This window comes from Pongo abelii, chromosome 21, assembly GCF_028885655.2.
Source record: "Pongo abelii isolate AG06213 chromosome 21, NHGRI_mPonAbe1-v2.0_pri, whole genome shotgun sequence".
Taxonomy (NCBI): domain Eukaryota; kingdom Metazoa; phylum Chordata; class Mammalia; order Primates; family Hominidae; genus Pongo; species Pongo abelii.
Window position 1 is genome coordinate 20,239,540 of NC_072006.2, and position 14,952 is coordinate 20,254,491.

At 47.4% G+C, this 14,952-nt stretch overlaps 1 long non-coding RNA gene across 1 annotated transcript; it reads right to left on the reverse strand.

Annotated features, from left to right (window-relative positions):
• Positions 1-227: 227 nt before the first annotated feature.
• LOC129052091 (uncharacterized) lies at positions 228-3,404 on the reverse strand. The gene is made up of 3 exons (XR_008516850.1): positions 3,106-3,404; positions 2,196-2,325; positions 228-477 (listed from the first exon to the last, which is right to left on the reverse strand). It is a non-coding gene; the product is annotated as an uncharacterized LOC129052091 (long non-coding RNA).
• Between the last annotated feature and the right edge of the window lie 11,548 nt (positions 3,405-14,952).

Consider the following 14,952-nt stretch of genomic DNA (forward strand, 5'->3'; position numbering starts at 1 on the left):
GGGGGTCTGAACTGCAGTGTGGACCTCCCCATCCCCTTCTTACCCTGGGGATGCTTTCTGCTGTGCCACCACCCCCACATAAAAGTCCTATAAACAGGAAGCCAGTGCACTGTAAACACTGATGCCACATGGAGAAATCCTCTCAAAAAGGGGTGCATAGAACCTAAGAGCTTCCACACCACTGAGTAATACATTTAACCTGTCTCATTAATATGTTAACAATGGTAAGCAGAAAACATTTAATTAGCCAGAGCTTTGCTTGTTTTCTTTGAATTTTAAAGGCTTTCCAGGACATGCACTGGGATACATGCATCTCTAAAATCTTGAGGAAAGTGTGAGCCAGCACCTTCTTGACCCGAGGTGGATCCTGTCAGCAGCCAGAGGTGCACGGAGCCCAGGCTGCAGGCTGGCCTCTGCGGGGCGATCCCCTCTGCTTTCCTCTTCCTTCTCCTCCTTTCCAACATCTTCAGAGGGGGGCTGAAAGCAAATGAATAAACACACTTATATAGACAGGCTGAACACTTATAATCTGAAAATCTGAAATCTGAAATGCTCCAAAATCCAAAATTTCGTAAACGTCAACATGACACTGAAAATTCCACACCTGACCTCATGGGATAGATTGCGGTCAAAATTTTGTTTCATGCACAAAATTATTTAAAATATTATATAAAATTATCTTCAGGCTGTGTTTTAAGGTATATCTGAAACATAAGTGAGTTTTGCATTTAGACATAAGTGGGTCTCATCCCCCAAGATAGCTCATTAGTGTATGTGCATATTCCAAAATCCAAAAATATTGGAAATCCAAAACACTGGAAATCCAAAACACTCCTGGTTCCAAGCACTTCAGATAAGGGATACTCAATCTGTGTCTAAATACACACGCACATATGCATGCATTTGTTTGTGTGCAGGCACGTGTGTGTGTATATTTAGAGAGAGATTTGCAAAGGTTATTTGGTTGCTCCCTGATTATAGCACCATCTTGATTCTAGGATCTCTGGAAGGTCAGTTAAAGGAACCAACAAATGAGCAGGGAAGTGTGTTGAGAACTAAAAGTAACCGTGCATGAGACTCTGCTGGATAAGACAAGCAAAACAATTGGGGGCAAAGGCCTTGAGCTGCTAAAATAAGCAAGAGTGCAAGCCCTATGGCCACAGGGAAGTGGGAACGCCAGTGGAGGATCAGAGACTCTGTGCTGCCTCTTGGAAGGCTGACAAATTCCACTATATATACATTTTATGCACCTAAACTCAATAATTTAACAATTCATGTTGGTCAACATTTTAAAGAGAAAGGCCCAGAAAAACAGCCATGTAAAAAGGGCAGCCAGTGGTACCCAAAAACCCACCCAGCAGGCTCATGTGCCCAGAGAGCTTGAGACACACACTCTGTAGTTCTCTCGGTCGCACTCAGCAGACCCACGCTTTCCATGGATGTGGAGAGGTTTTGCTGAGCTGTGTCTCTCATGTTTGCAGATTGGTAACCCATGGGCACCACTGTACTGGCATCATGCAGGGCATGGCACAGGGAATAAAGCAGGGAGCCCTGAACAGCAGGCTGTCATGAGTGACTGGGGACATCTGCATGGGTTTCAGCCTCCACCCTGTGAGCCAACAGGAGGTCCCAGCTGTAATCTGGACCAGCTCTGCTCTGCATGAGAGCAATGCGTTCCTCAGCATTGTTCACACAGCTCCTTGCTAAGGTTCCACTGCCATACTTGCTGTTTCTTCACAGCCCTGGTTGCCCTTCTCAGGGAGAGAGCTTGCACTGACCTGGGGGCAGTGGTCGAGAGATGATGTACCCACAGCTTGGGTGGGACAAGGGATCACCATCTTCCTCCAATCCCCACTCTTCCAGAGATGCAGCTCACAATCACCTCAGCCCTAAACCAATCTTACTGAAAGCAAATGCCATCCACGCAAAAGAATAGATGTATACAGCATAACGTGGCACAAAGCTGTGATCACTAAAACAGAGCATTCTCAGGAAACAGGCCTGGTGTCTTTAATTCCTAAGGCGCTAATGGAGTCGATCTCATCCCTCAAATACCTCTGGTCTCAAAGCTTTGATAAATGTGAGAACAGGGTGGGTCTTTGGGAAATACAGACAGTAGCAGGAAAATCCAGAAATAGCATCAGAGGATCCTTCGAAAAACATAGTAGACAGAGAGAGAGAGAGAGAGACCCCACCTGCACATGGAAGGCAGCTCGACCAAGACAAAACTCAGGAAGATTCCAGGCAGTGGAAGGTGCATATTGCAGTATCATACCCCTTCAAGACACCTTCAAGTAATCCATTTGCAAAAAACACCAGTCTCATCTGAGGAAAACAAATCCCAGGATAGCCAATCAGTGAATTACAGTCTTAGCAGGCACTTGCCAGAGGAGGCCATGTCAAGTGAGACCCGAGAATCAGACCACACCAAAATTCTGCAGGGAGTTAAAGAAAAACATGCAGAAATGCTCACATCAGTGTTAGTCATAATGCCCAGAAAGCAGCCACTGGTGGGTGTATGGATGAGCCAAATGTGGTCCATCCATAAGGTAATGTGGTCCATCCATAAGGTAATGATGTGGTCCATCCATAAGGTAATGTGGTCCATCCATACAGTGGAACACTGTGGAACCCTGAAAGGGAAGGAAGCTGGGATCCCTCCTGCTGCCACACAATGGACCTGAAAACACCGTGCTCGGTGAAAGATGCCGACACAAAAGACACACACTATTTGATATAGTTCTATGAAATGCCCAGAATAGGCTAATCTGTAGAGACAGAAAGCAGATTCCTGGTTGTCAGGTGACAGGGGAGGTGGGACTGGGATGTCACCGCTAACAGGGCAGGGATTCTTTCCCGGGTGATGTAAACATTCTGAAGTTAGATGGTGATGGTCACACGGCATTGTGGATGTACTAAAAGCCACTGTTTCCTACACTTCAAAATTGTTAAAATAGTGTTAAGTTATGTGAATTCTACCTCAATTTTATAAACTCTACTTGGTTAATCCGTTTTTAAAAATTCTGCAGTGGCAGCATCTGGCCAGGGCTCCTTTGTCAGCATGCCTTGGGTGAGGTGAGGAAAGTGGCCCCACAACCTGCTTACCAGGGGAGGAAAAATGGCCCACGAGGTGTCAGGAAGCCAGTGGGATCCAGCCAGAATTTATGGATAAACCATAACCTGGTTTTTTAAATATTTCACACAAAGGATCTTAAATCCCAAGAAATAGAAATGTGCTGCCAGTTCCTTTCATGGATCCCACCAGGAAGAGGGCATGGAGAGGACCTGAGACGGGTGAGGGCCTCTCTTGCTCTGTTTTCGGTCAACCTCAACCACGGTTGATGAGTCCTGGGGGGCTCCATGCCAGCGAATGGCCTCTCTGATGGCCTTTGTTCTTGAGGCTCCTGTAGGAGAAAAAAAAGAAAAAGAAAATCCCGTTCAATCACCATAACCTGTCCCTGCAAGAGCATAAAAATAAGTGATTACTTATTTGAAACACCTGAACTATCACTGCTGCAGCAACTCAGGAAATCTGATAAGGTGATAATGAAAACTGTGTCATGCATGAATATTCATTTTAAAAACACACTTATGTCAGTCTGTACGTAAAGGTCAAAATTAATGTTATGTTGAAAACATTTTTCAGAGCACAATTATCTTGACCCATGAAGCAAACCGAATTCCTATTAGGTTTATAGTCTTGGGTTTAAGCCTCACACATTTCACCAGAAGGGCTTCACCAATCAAAGTAGAAGCTGAATTACAGAGAGATCACAAGAACCTTCTATCCCTGGAGCTGGTTGTCTTTGTTCAGCCTTCTGGGTCATATCTTGCCCTCCAGGGAGAAGTGGCTGATGAGTCAGAAGGCGCTTGAGAAGACATCCTTCTCCCAGTGAGTCCCATGGACCCCCAGATGCCCAGGCATGTCTCTTCCCACTGGGTGGCATCTGCGACCTGGAGCCCCTGGCCCAAGACCCGCCAGTCACTGCATCACTGGAACAGCAAGGGACACTCACTGTATCCCCTGCCCACAGGCGGGGAGCAGCCACCAATAGGCTCCAGAGGGTGATGGGGAGCCACTGTGTGGTGCATTCCCCCTGCCCAGCAGCCGTTTTGGTGTTTTCATGCTGCCTGGAAGGTGGACAGTACCATGTGGAAGTGACTCAACGTATTAGCCATCTGTAGCTCCATAATGCCATACACTTAGCAGCTTTAAACAACACCCATTTGCCACTGTGCAGCACTGCAGCTCAGAAGTCCCGGCAGGCTTGGCTGGACTCTCTGCCTTTGCCCTTACAAGCTGGAACCGGCGTCAGTTCCGCTGTACTGTAGGTGGAGGCTCCAGGGAAGATCAGCTTCCGGCCTCATCCAGGTTGTGGCAAAATTCAGTTCCTTGTGGTTCCAGGACTGAACAGGAACCACAGGCTGATAGACTGTTTTCTCGTGTCTATCAGCCAAGGACTATTCCCAGTCCCTGAAGGCTGCTCTCAGGTCCTGACCCATGACTCCCTCCACATCACCATCAGGAACAGAGCAGCTCCCTGGTGGCAAATGCTCTGTCACCCATGGGTCCCTCCGACTTCCACTTCTACCACCAGCTCGAGAATATCTTCTGCTGTAAAGGGTGTGTGGTGAAGCTCAGCCCAGCTGGGTAATCTGCTATTTTAAAGTCGAAGGATTAGGAACTTTCTCCATCCACTTGTGCTCTTGTGCTGCTGCAACACAATACCTGAGACTGGGGATTCATACAGAAGAGAAATTCATTTCTCACAGTTCTGGAGGTTGGGAAGTCCAAGGTCAAGGCGCCAGCAGGTTCAGCGTCTGAGGAGGGCCCAGTGTCTGCTTCCGAGATGACACCTGTTGCTGTGTCATCTGAGGGAATGAACGCCGTGTCCTCGCATGGTAGAAGACAAAGGGGGCACGAGCCTATGGTGCTCCCCTCAGCCTCTTTTATAAGGATGTGAATCCCATTTGTGGGGGCTCCACCCTCGTGACTTCATTCCCCCACCTCTTAATACTCTCACTCGGGTGATTAAATTTCGACATATGAATTCTGGGGGACACACTCAGACCATAGCAGTAACTCTAATTACACCTGCATCAGTGAATCCAGTCTTCAAAGTCTTGGGGATTAGAGTGGGAAATCTTGAAGGCCGTATTAGAATTCTGCCTCCCACACCTGGTGAGTTAGGAATACTCACCATAAGCTCAAAAATCAAGCTCTGTTCAAGTATTCCCCACCCTCCATTTGCACACAATTTCCAGGTCTTCTGATTTTACTACTACTACTACTAATAATAGTGGTGGCTAGCCCTTGGTGCCAGGTCCTCTGTTCCACACCTAAAAACTGGTCTCATTTAAAACACACAATCCTCTATGAAGCTAACTCTATTACTAGTTCCATTTTGCAGAGAAGAAGACTGAAGCTCAAAGAGGTGAGGCAATGTGCCCAGGTGATTCAGCCAGTGCATGTGTGGAGCCATGAAAAGGCAGGACCCAAAGTGACAGCAGGGGCTCCTACCCCAGACCCGAGCAGTCGCTGTTAGTTTCAGCCTCTGTGTGCACTGAGTGCCTGGATGCGGGCACCCAGCTCCTAAGCCTGCACTATGATCCGCCATCTCTCCAGCTGGTCTGGGGACCAGCCTCTGTGTGCACTGAGTGCCTGGGTACAGGTACCCAGCTCCTGAGCCCACACTATGACCCACCATCTCTCCAGCTGTGGGCCCCCAGCCTCACCTCTGTGCCTTCTTCCCTGCCCTCCACTGGCCTATAAGCAAAAATCACAGAGTTTTTAAATGTTCATCACTTGCTGTTGACTTGTTCCCCTGAGGGCTTGGTAGAGATGACTAGCACACATATGAAAAAGTGTTAATAAAATATTAAAATGCAAGATCATGAAAGATCCAGATCAGCAAAGAAAATCCAGTCTAAGGGTAGGGCTGAAGGCCACACTCTCATGTCTCATCCAGTTCCTAAAGCTGAAACATAAATTTTACTCTGAGCTCCCTAGTGGATAAAGCAAAAACAAAACCACAGAAAATTAATTGTGCAGAGGTGGAGGTTGCAGTGAGCTGAGATTGCAACACTGCACTCCAGCCTGGGCAACAAAGTAAGACTCTGTCTCAAAAAAATTTTAAAAAAAGAAAAGAAAATTAACTGTGCAAAAGTAAAATAATCCAACTCCTTAAAAAAGCAAAATTTTTTCCCAACTCACAGAGCAAGAAAGCAGTTTGCCTTGTGAACCTCATATAAGGGGCATTGATTATCATGGTAGAAAACCCTTGGCAGCATTTCTAAAGCAAATGCAGGCCTAGGCGGTCTCATGGAATTTCCCTTACGGACCTTACGGGCAACCAGGGCCCATCATGAGCACCAAGCACAATGCAGTGAGCATGGATTCACAGGTGTCTGGGAAGCAAGACAGATTCCAAATTCCAGAGACTCAGCCCCAAAGAATGGAGGTTCTGCATGCCCTCCAAAGACCCTGCACAAATGCCCTTCCTCTCAACAAGGGCAAACAACTGATGATTCAGGGTTCTCATCTCAGATCAGAACCTGGTGGGCAGATATTCTCTCTCTATTGCCAAAAATTAAATAATCTAATCAAATGAGAAAGGTTGAGTGGACAGATTTTTCATGAAAATTTGTAAGACTAACCAAGGCCCTTAACAAGACGATCCAACCCTGAAGAGAAGTCGGATGGAAGAACTTACATATAGGACCAGATTTACACACACACACATACACGCATAGACACAAACATATAATGCATGCATGTATATGCACATATATACACATCTATGCAAATGTACACACATACACAAACCCATATATGCACACACACACATCAACATATACATACACATGCGCACACATGCCATCATATACTTGAACATACAAATATATACATGCGTACACATATAAAGAGGCATATACACATAGGCACAAATATACACTCATATATGCACACATATACACACCTAATAAACACACTCACCCACACGTGACAATTCTGATTGCAGCAAACACTCATGTTTATAATTCCTCCACTTTCTATCATACCCCAAAAATTTTTAGTCCAGAAACTTTTCAAAGCAAATTGAACCATCACTAATCATGGTCATAGACAACTCTCAATGATGAAGCAACACTTATATCTGGTTTAGAGCAACATAGTTTCAGTGACACTCTCACAATAAACTGCTGAAAAAAAATCTGAAACTCTCCAAGGGGCCAGCTGAAGTAGCTTGCACCTGTAATCCCAGCTACTTGGGAGGCTGACGCAGGAGGATCTGGAGACCAGGAGTTCGAGGTCTGCCTAGGCAGCATAGTGAGACCCGCATCTCAAAATAAAATAGAATAAAATAAAATCTTTTTAAAAACAATTCAAGGATCCCAAAGAATTCTGAAGAGTCCAAGTGAACTGAAGAGGAAAGAGTGAGTCGTTCACCTGGGAGAGCTGGAAGAGTGCAGGATGACCTCAGGGCTGTCTTGAAGGCCTTGACCTTGTCTTTCTTTTCTTGCACCCTCCACATTTTCTTCCCCTCTGTGGGGCTGGAGGAGCACCTTCATCACCTTTCAGTGACCAAGCACCATGTCCCTCCACCTGCACCCTGGTAGCCAATGAGCTTTGCATCACACCTGCCTCGGGCCAGCCACACCTTGGATGATTTCGCTAACACTGTTGGCTCTCCACTGATTCACCTAAACATTCCCCAGCACTAAAGACATTTAATTTGCTTTCACAGTAAAGAATCCACTCTATTCCATACATTTATAACACTTTTTAGCTGCAACTCTAAACTGAGTAATCAAACTGAAATGACCTTTTCTGTAGACATGTGGTTTTATTTGGTTTTACTCACTTGACAAGTGTTTCTGTGTTCTAAGCATGTGCCTGCATTTGCTCTGTTTAACCCTTTAACAACCTTATGAGGTAGACACAGTGATCATCCATATTTTACCAGTGGAGAAACTGAGCCACAGAGCAGTTAAATAGCTTGTTTGCCCATACGGTCACAAAGCTAGAACATTTTCTCTACAGGGGACCAACAAAATGTTTTGAAGAACTGGTAAAATGTAGACTTAGATATATTATGGAAAGAATTATGAAACACAGATTCCACAGAAATGTTCCAGGAGAATTCACAGAATTTTTAAGATCATCCTTTAAAACACTCCTCATGCCCAGAAAGCCATCTCTGAACTCCACAGCCTTTCTGGGTCTCACTGCTCTCTGCACCCCTCCCCTGGCCAGCACAGAAAACACGCTCTTCTCTCTCCATAGCCATTTCCCTCTGGCCTCCACAGCCAGGTTTCAAATTGTGTGGAGGGAAAGAGCCCAGCACTGGGAACTGAAATGGGGTGAATTAGAGGACACAGACTGCCTAAGTGGGCAGAATTCTAATGTGACCCTCAACCCAGTGAGCTTCCCCTGGAGATATGAGATAGAGCGCCTGTGACCCCGTTAGGTTATATGACAAATGAGAGATTATCCCACTGCACCTGACCTAGCCACACGAACCCTTGAAAAGCAGAGAATTTTCTCCAACTGGTGGAAGAAATGAAGTCAGCCACATTCCATGACCTTACGGTGTCAACATGGCATCACCGGTTTCAAAGACAGAAGGAACCCATGGTGAGCAACACAGGGGCCCCCAGGCTGAGAGCAGCCCCTGGCTAACACGAGGCCCGAGTCATCAAGAACCGAGTCCTGCCCAGCACCTAAGTGTACCTGGGAGGAGATTCTTCCCCAGGACCCAAGAAGAGCCCAGCCCAGCTGACACCTTGACTTCCACCTTGTGAGATCAGAGAAGCCCACTGAAGACACAGACTTCTGTCCTACAGAGCCGTGGGACAGTGAGCAGGTACTGCTCCAAGCCGCTGTGTCTGTGGCCATTTGTCACACAGCACAGGTGACTAATGAATGCCTGAGGAGTGGGCGTGGGGCCCAGGCGATGCAGGGCCCCAGAGGGAGGAGCAGGGCAACAGCCTGGTGCAGCGAACCTCCAGCAGACTGAAGGGCGCATGCTGTGGGGTGCCCGGGAGGAGGGACTAGAGCGCGCAGTTAGGCACCGACAGTTAAAACAGACCACACTGCACCCTCTGAGTCCTGGCTTCACCCCTTGGAACCAGTGTGGCCTTAGGGAGCTGACCTCCCTCAACCTCAGCTCCTTTATCAGTGACCCCCAACCTTGAGGTTGGAGTGTGCCCACCGTGCAGGGTTGCCATAAGGATTAAATCAAAGGCCCCACAGGGAGCCCTGACCCAGTGCTGACACACGGGCAGGGTCTGCACACATTGAACACGGGAAGGGATGCAGCCTGCCAGTTGGTGGCAGACAAAACAGTGGCCCCCAAAGATGTCCACCTCCTAATCCCCAGAACTTGTGAGTATGTTGCCTTACATGACAAAGAGGGCCTTGCAGATACCGTTAGGTTCAGGATTCTGAGATGGGGACATGAGTCAGGTGGGCCCAAGGTCACCACAAGGGTCCTCACGAGAGGCAGAGACAGAGGTGGCAGCCTGACCACAGAGGATGCAGGGGGCAGGGACCACACTGCCGCGGCAAAGACGGACGAATGGGCCAGGAGCCCAGGTGTGCAGGAGCCACAGGGGCTGGGACAGGCCAGGACAGAGCTTCTCCCCAGAGCCTCCAGAAGGACCAGCCCTGATGGCACCTTCAGCCCACTAAGGCTGATTTTGGACTTCTGCCCTCCAGAATTGTACAAAAATAAATGTGTTGTTTTAAGCCACTAAATTTGTGGTAATTTCTTACAGCAGCCCCAGGGAAGTAACATACCCTTCCTGAAACCACACCATCCTTAAGACTTAGCCTGTGCTTAGGCCCAGGGGAGAGGCAGGGGACACTCGCAGGAATGAAGTCTCCCAGCCAGCCTCATCCTGCTTATTTGCAGGAGGTCACCCAGGGAACCATATTCCCTGCAGCTCCCATGAGGCACAGATTTATGCAAAAAATAAAATTATTAGAAGTAATAGGAGTGCAGTTCTTGGGAATTCCACTTTGATCATTGCACACAGGAGACTGCCAAGCCTCAGGACCACCAACCAGTGCCAGACACACAAGTGGATATCATAGGTCAAAGACAGCACAAAACCAGAAAGGGGAGAAGAGAGGGCAGGGCCTAGACCACACAAAAACCTTAACTCTGCCCATCGGTTTGAGGGGCGGAATCCTGATGAGTGGTGGAAGGCCCCCAGATGGTTACGCTGGGGCGTGCTATGTACAATGTGTGTAGGTGTACACATGCACACAGGCACACAGCATGGATGTGCTTAACTGCCAATAAACCGTGTAGAGCCTATGGAAGTCTTACAAGCGTGCTTGTTCCAGACAAGGCTTTTCGTTACAAGATGACGGCTCAGAGATGCCTCTCCTGGTGTCCTGACTTCCAGCATGTGAAGGGTTATCAGAGCCATACTTCTTGTTTCCCTGAGGAAAGGAGAGGGGACAACACCAGCTTGGCTTGTAAGGTCTCAGGGAACTTTATAACCTGTGAAAGACTGTGGAAGTAGATATTATGGTTTAACAAATCCTCATTTGGCACTTACTATTTATTCCAAGGTAGGGATCTTTTTATCATGCCCATTTTACAGATAGGAAAACTGAGGCCTAGAGAGACCAAGGGACTTGTCTAAGACCCCACTGTCTGCAAGGGGCAGAGGAAGCCTTGAATTCAGGCAGTCTAGACCCAGAGGATATAGAAAATGCACCCGCATCAGCATCATGACTGATGTGGATGGAATGTTTGTGTCCCCCCAAAATTCATATGTTGAAGCCCTAGCCCCTAATGCAATGGCACTGGAGATGGGGCCTTGAAAGGTAATGAGGGTTAGATGAGGTCATGAGGGTGGGGCCCTCACGGTGGGATTAGTGCCCTCATAAGGAGAGACACCAGAGAGCTTTCTCTCTCTCTCTCTCCCCTCCACTCCCACCAAGTTCATGTGCAGGTCATGTGAGCAAACTACAAACCAGAGTGAGATGCAGCAGGGACCCCTCTTAGGGATTTGCCAGGCCCCCAAACATTCAAATAAAGGAAAATGTTGAGTTCCTTCAAGGAAAATTCCAGGCACCCAGATAGCCCTGAGAAGTAAATGAGCAACTTGATAAGCAAGAAGGTAACAGTAGCTTAAAACAGTGGCCAGGGAAGTCAGGAGATGTTTGGTTCCCCAGAGAAGCTAAAGATCGCATCTTAACAAATGTCTCTCAGCTGTCTTTCAGAAACCCAGACCCCCACCAAGTGGATCTGCTGGTGCTTAAGCCTCAGGTAAGGTGAACTTTGGACTGAACCTTGACCTCTGTTCTTTGTTCTAAATTTCTTCCTGAGCAGCCTGGGCCCATGGGCCATACTCCACATTCTTTTCTGCTAATCCCAAATTTCCAGACAAAGCTTTGTCCCTTTAACCAATTGCAAATCAGAAATTTTTTTAAATCCACCTATGACCTGTGGGCCCACTCTTGGAGATGTCCTGCCTATTTGGGTCAAACCAAAGTACAGCCTCCATGTCTTGATTTATGACTTCGGCCATCACCTCTGCGTCCCCTCCTTTCAAAACTCTTACCTTAGAGTAAGCCATGAAGGAGGTCAGATCTTAAGCATGAGCTACCCGATTCTCCTTGCTTGGTGCCCTGCAATAAATGCCTCACTTTCTCTCGCTGCAATACTGATGTCAGTGTTTGGCCATGACCCCAGTTCAGTTTGATAACAAGAGAAGAGCCCTCAGCATAAAACCTACCTTGCTGGCACCTTGATCTTGGACTTCTCAGTGTCTAAAGCTGAGAAATAAACTTCTGCTGTTTAAGCCACACCATCTTCAGTATTCTGTTATGGTGGCTTGAACTGACTAACAGAGATTTGGGGTTGCTGAAAACAGGGACCTGGTTTATAGAAGCGAATCTCCACACCATGGTGCCCTGTGACTGTCCAACACAATCCTCTCTGTTCAAAACCGTCGCCTGCAACGAGCAGGGAGGTTTCCAACGAGCTCTTTCTGGGTCCTCCCACCTTCCCCACGGCAGCCTGGAGCCCTGGAGCCGTGGCATCTGGTTCCTGCACATCAGCACCTGGGAAGCCAAGATGTTCCCGAAAGCTAGGCGCCGACCGCCAGGATCTTCCCTTCTCCTGTCCTGTGCAGTGTTCAGGGACAGTGCACCAGAGACAACCTGAACACTGATTGCAAGTAGAGCCTCCAAAATCCTTATCTTTGTTTAGATGAGACAAAAGAGGTGAGAAAGAGGGACTTGCAGCACAGAGGACATCTGTCATCATCCACTTGCAATTCCCCATCATTCACACCCGCTGCCTATTTGTACTGCTTCTCCTGGTGTCAATGTTGCCCTCCAACATGGAATCTCAAGTCCTACGCTTCCCAACCTCCCTTGTTTATGGAAAGTAGACAGGCTGCTGTGGGCTCGGTCACTGGGATGCACCCCTATGGGACTATGGCTTGGGACTGCTGTGTGGGAAGAGGTTGTCATGGTAACCAGGCACCCTCCCAATGCCTTGGGGACCACAGAAGGGGAGGAGCCTGGTCTAAGGCCTGAGGCTCAGGGACGTGTCCAGGGATGACCCCTCTCCCCTGAACATGAGGCTAACATTTTGATGGCTCCAAGGATGGCCTTGAAAATAGGGTGCCCATTTGCCCTTCGCCATCCGCATCCTCAGGGTGTGCTGGAAACTCTCCTTCAAATCAGTGAGAATGGTGTTGGAACAGGCTCTCCTAAAAGCACATGGCCCAGTCTCAAAAGACAAGTGTAATTTGGTCAAATGAACCAAAGAACCATGAGAAAGCTGCCCAGCACCTAAGATTTGGGAGCCTGAAGATTCAAATCCCACCTCTGTCCCCGATGCCATGATGCTTACATGCGGGCACTGAACATTGCTGAGTCTTAGCTTCTCCTCCTTATCTGGGGATCTGCCTACTTGCTGGGTGGTTTAGAGGCTTGAATGAAATCATTCAATTCACTTTAGCAAACACCTCTTGGGTACGCTGGAGCTCACTGTCTGGACATGAGAGGAAAGCAGAAGAATCGTGGTCGAACGTTGCGGTCAGCATCACCAGTGGGCAGAGACAGGGTGCTCTGAGGGGCCCAGAGGGAGTGCTGGCCTCAGCTGGAGGAGGGTAGAACATGAATTCATCGCTGAGCAGGAGAGACGGTGGGGGGACATTCTCCAACTATTGCCAAATAATTCCGACTTTAAGTTACGGAAGCAGCAATGAAAAACAGAGAATAAACCCACCTAAGCGAACCAGGGAGAACTGGGAGACTGAAGAGCTCCTATGTTCTTGGAGGCTGCCATGCTTATGGACCCAGGGAGACACGATTCGCCTGGAGATGCTCCAAACCTCATGGGAGACACACGTGTGGCCCGGTTCACTGTGGCCTACTGTCAGGGACTTTTCTTCACTATCCACTCAAGGAAAATGCCCTGCTCAGTAAAGAACCCAGTTACCCTTCAGAAAAAAGGTAAGTGAGCTCAGAAAGAACAAGCCAAGGTTGTTCCTAATGGTGATGGGTGACTTCACAGAGGGGCGGCAAGGCTGAGCATGCAATAACCATGTGACTGAGCCAGAGCCTGGCCTTCAACCTGGTCAGCGTGTAGGAAGCAGACAATGGTTCAAAATCCCTGCCATCTGGCAGGCCTACCACATTTCTTCTGAATGCAGTGATCTAAGCTGTAAAAATGCATAGAATTGGCTACTTCTGTTCTGTGGATGTGTCTGTTTGAGAATGTGTAAAAGAGAACTTAGGCCAATTGCTCCTGTTACCCTCAGCCCGTGGCCCTGGACTCTAATCTTCCTAACGCTACAAGGGCACTTGACAGTTGCCCTCCCAGATTCTAAAGTCACCATTGCAGACAGTGACATGGTTCAGTTTCACCAGGACCTTGACGGATGGGAAACATGCTCTTAGTTCACGTGAAGACCCAGTGTGGACACTGAACTGTGTCACAGTGTGTTGAATCTGCAATGGTGGAGACAGTTAAGAAAACAAAAATGTTTTACCCTGCTAATTTCTAAAATTCAAGTAAAATAAAAGGGTAGTCGTCCAAAAAGCATTTTGGATTGTGAGATTCCCATCCTGAGAGAAGAGCAGCCAGAGATAAGTTAGGGAGGTGGAAGTGTAAGAGTCCAAATGTGCAGGCCTGGGGACCTTACAACAGAAGGCAAGCAGATTAGAAAAGATGACACCCAGCACCCTTGCGAGCACGGAGAATCCAGTCCCAGCTATTCCCCTCACAAGCTGTGTGTCCTTGGGTAAGTCACTTAACCTCTCTGTGTGCCAGTTTCCTCATCATGGGGCTGTTGATAAGATTAGATGAGAACACTCATGTAAACATTCAGTATAATACCTGCCACTTAAATGTTAGTGATGACTGTTCAACAAAGCCCCACAGAGAGGCAGGGTTCTCACTTTTGAAGCAACATTGTGTGTATCAATTTATTCAATAAATATTCCTGAAATGGTGAATACCTGGGTTATAGGAAACTGTCACATTTTACCTCAGCTGTTTAATTAAGGTGATTGTGATGAGTCTCTTTTTGAAATCATGAGGTGACCTTTTGGTATGTGTTTGAATTATAAAATGCATATTTGTACCAGCATCTTATATATACAAAAATGCACCAGATGCATTTGTGTGTGCATCAGCATTTTTCCAGCTAACACTTCTGTTCTGTAGTGAATGTATGGAATTTTCTTCTTTTTGTGATTTCACTAAAATTTACAGGCAGTTTCATTCTCATCTAGATGAAAATGTTAGCCTATGAGACTTCTCATGGTAGTTCTACTTTTAGATGCGTTTCCAGGAGACTCTTTTAAGGTAGCTTTTCACTCAGTTTGTGTTTTGGTAGCACCTTCAGAAATCTATGACCGGTGAAGCTTGTCCTTAAGGAAAGAAGATGGAAAATTCATTTACCCTTCTGTTC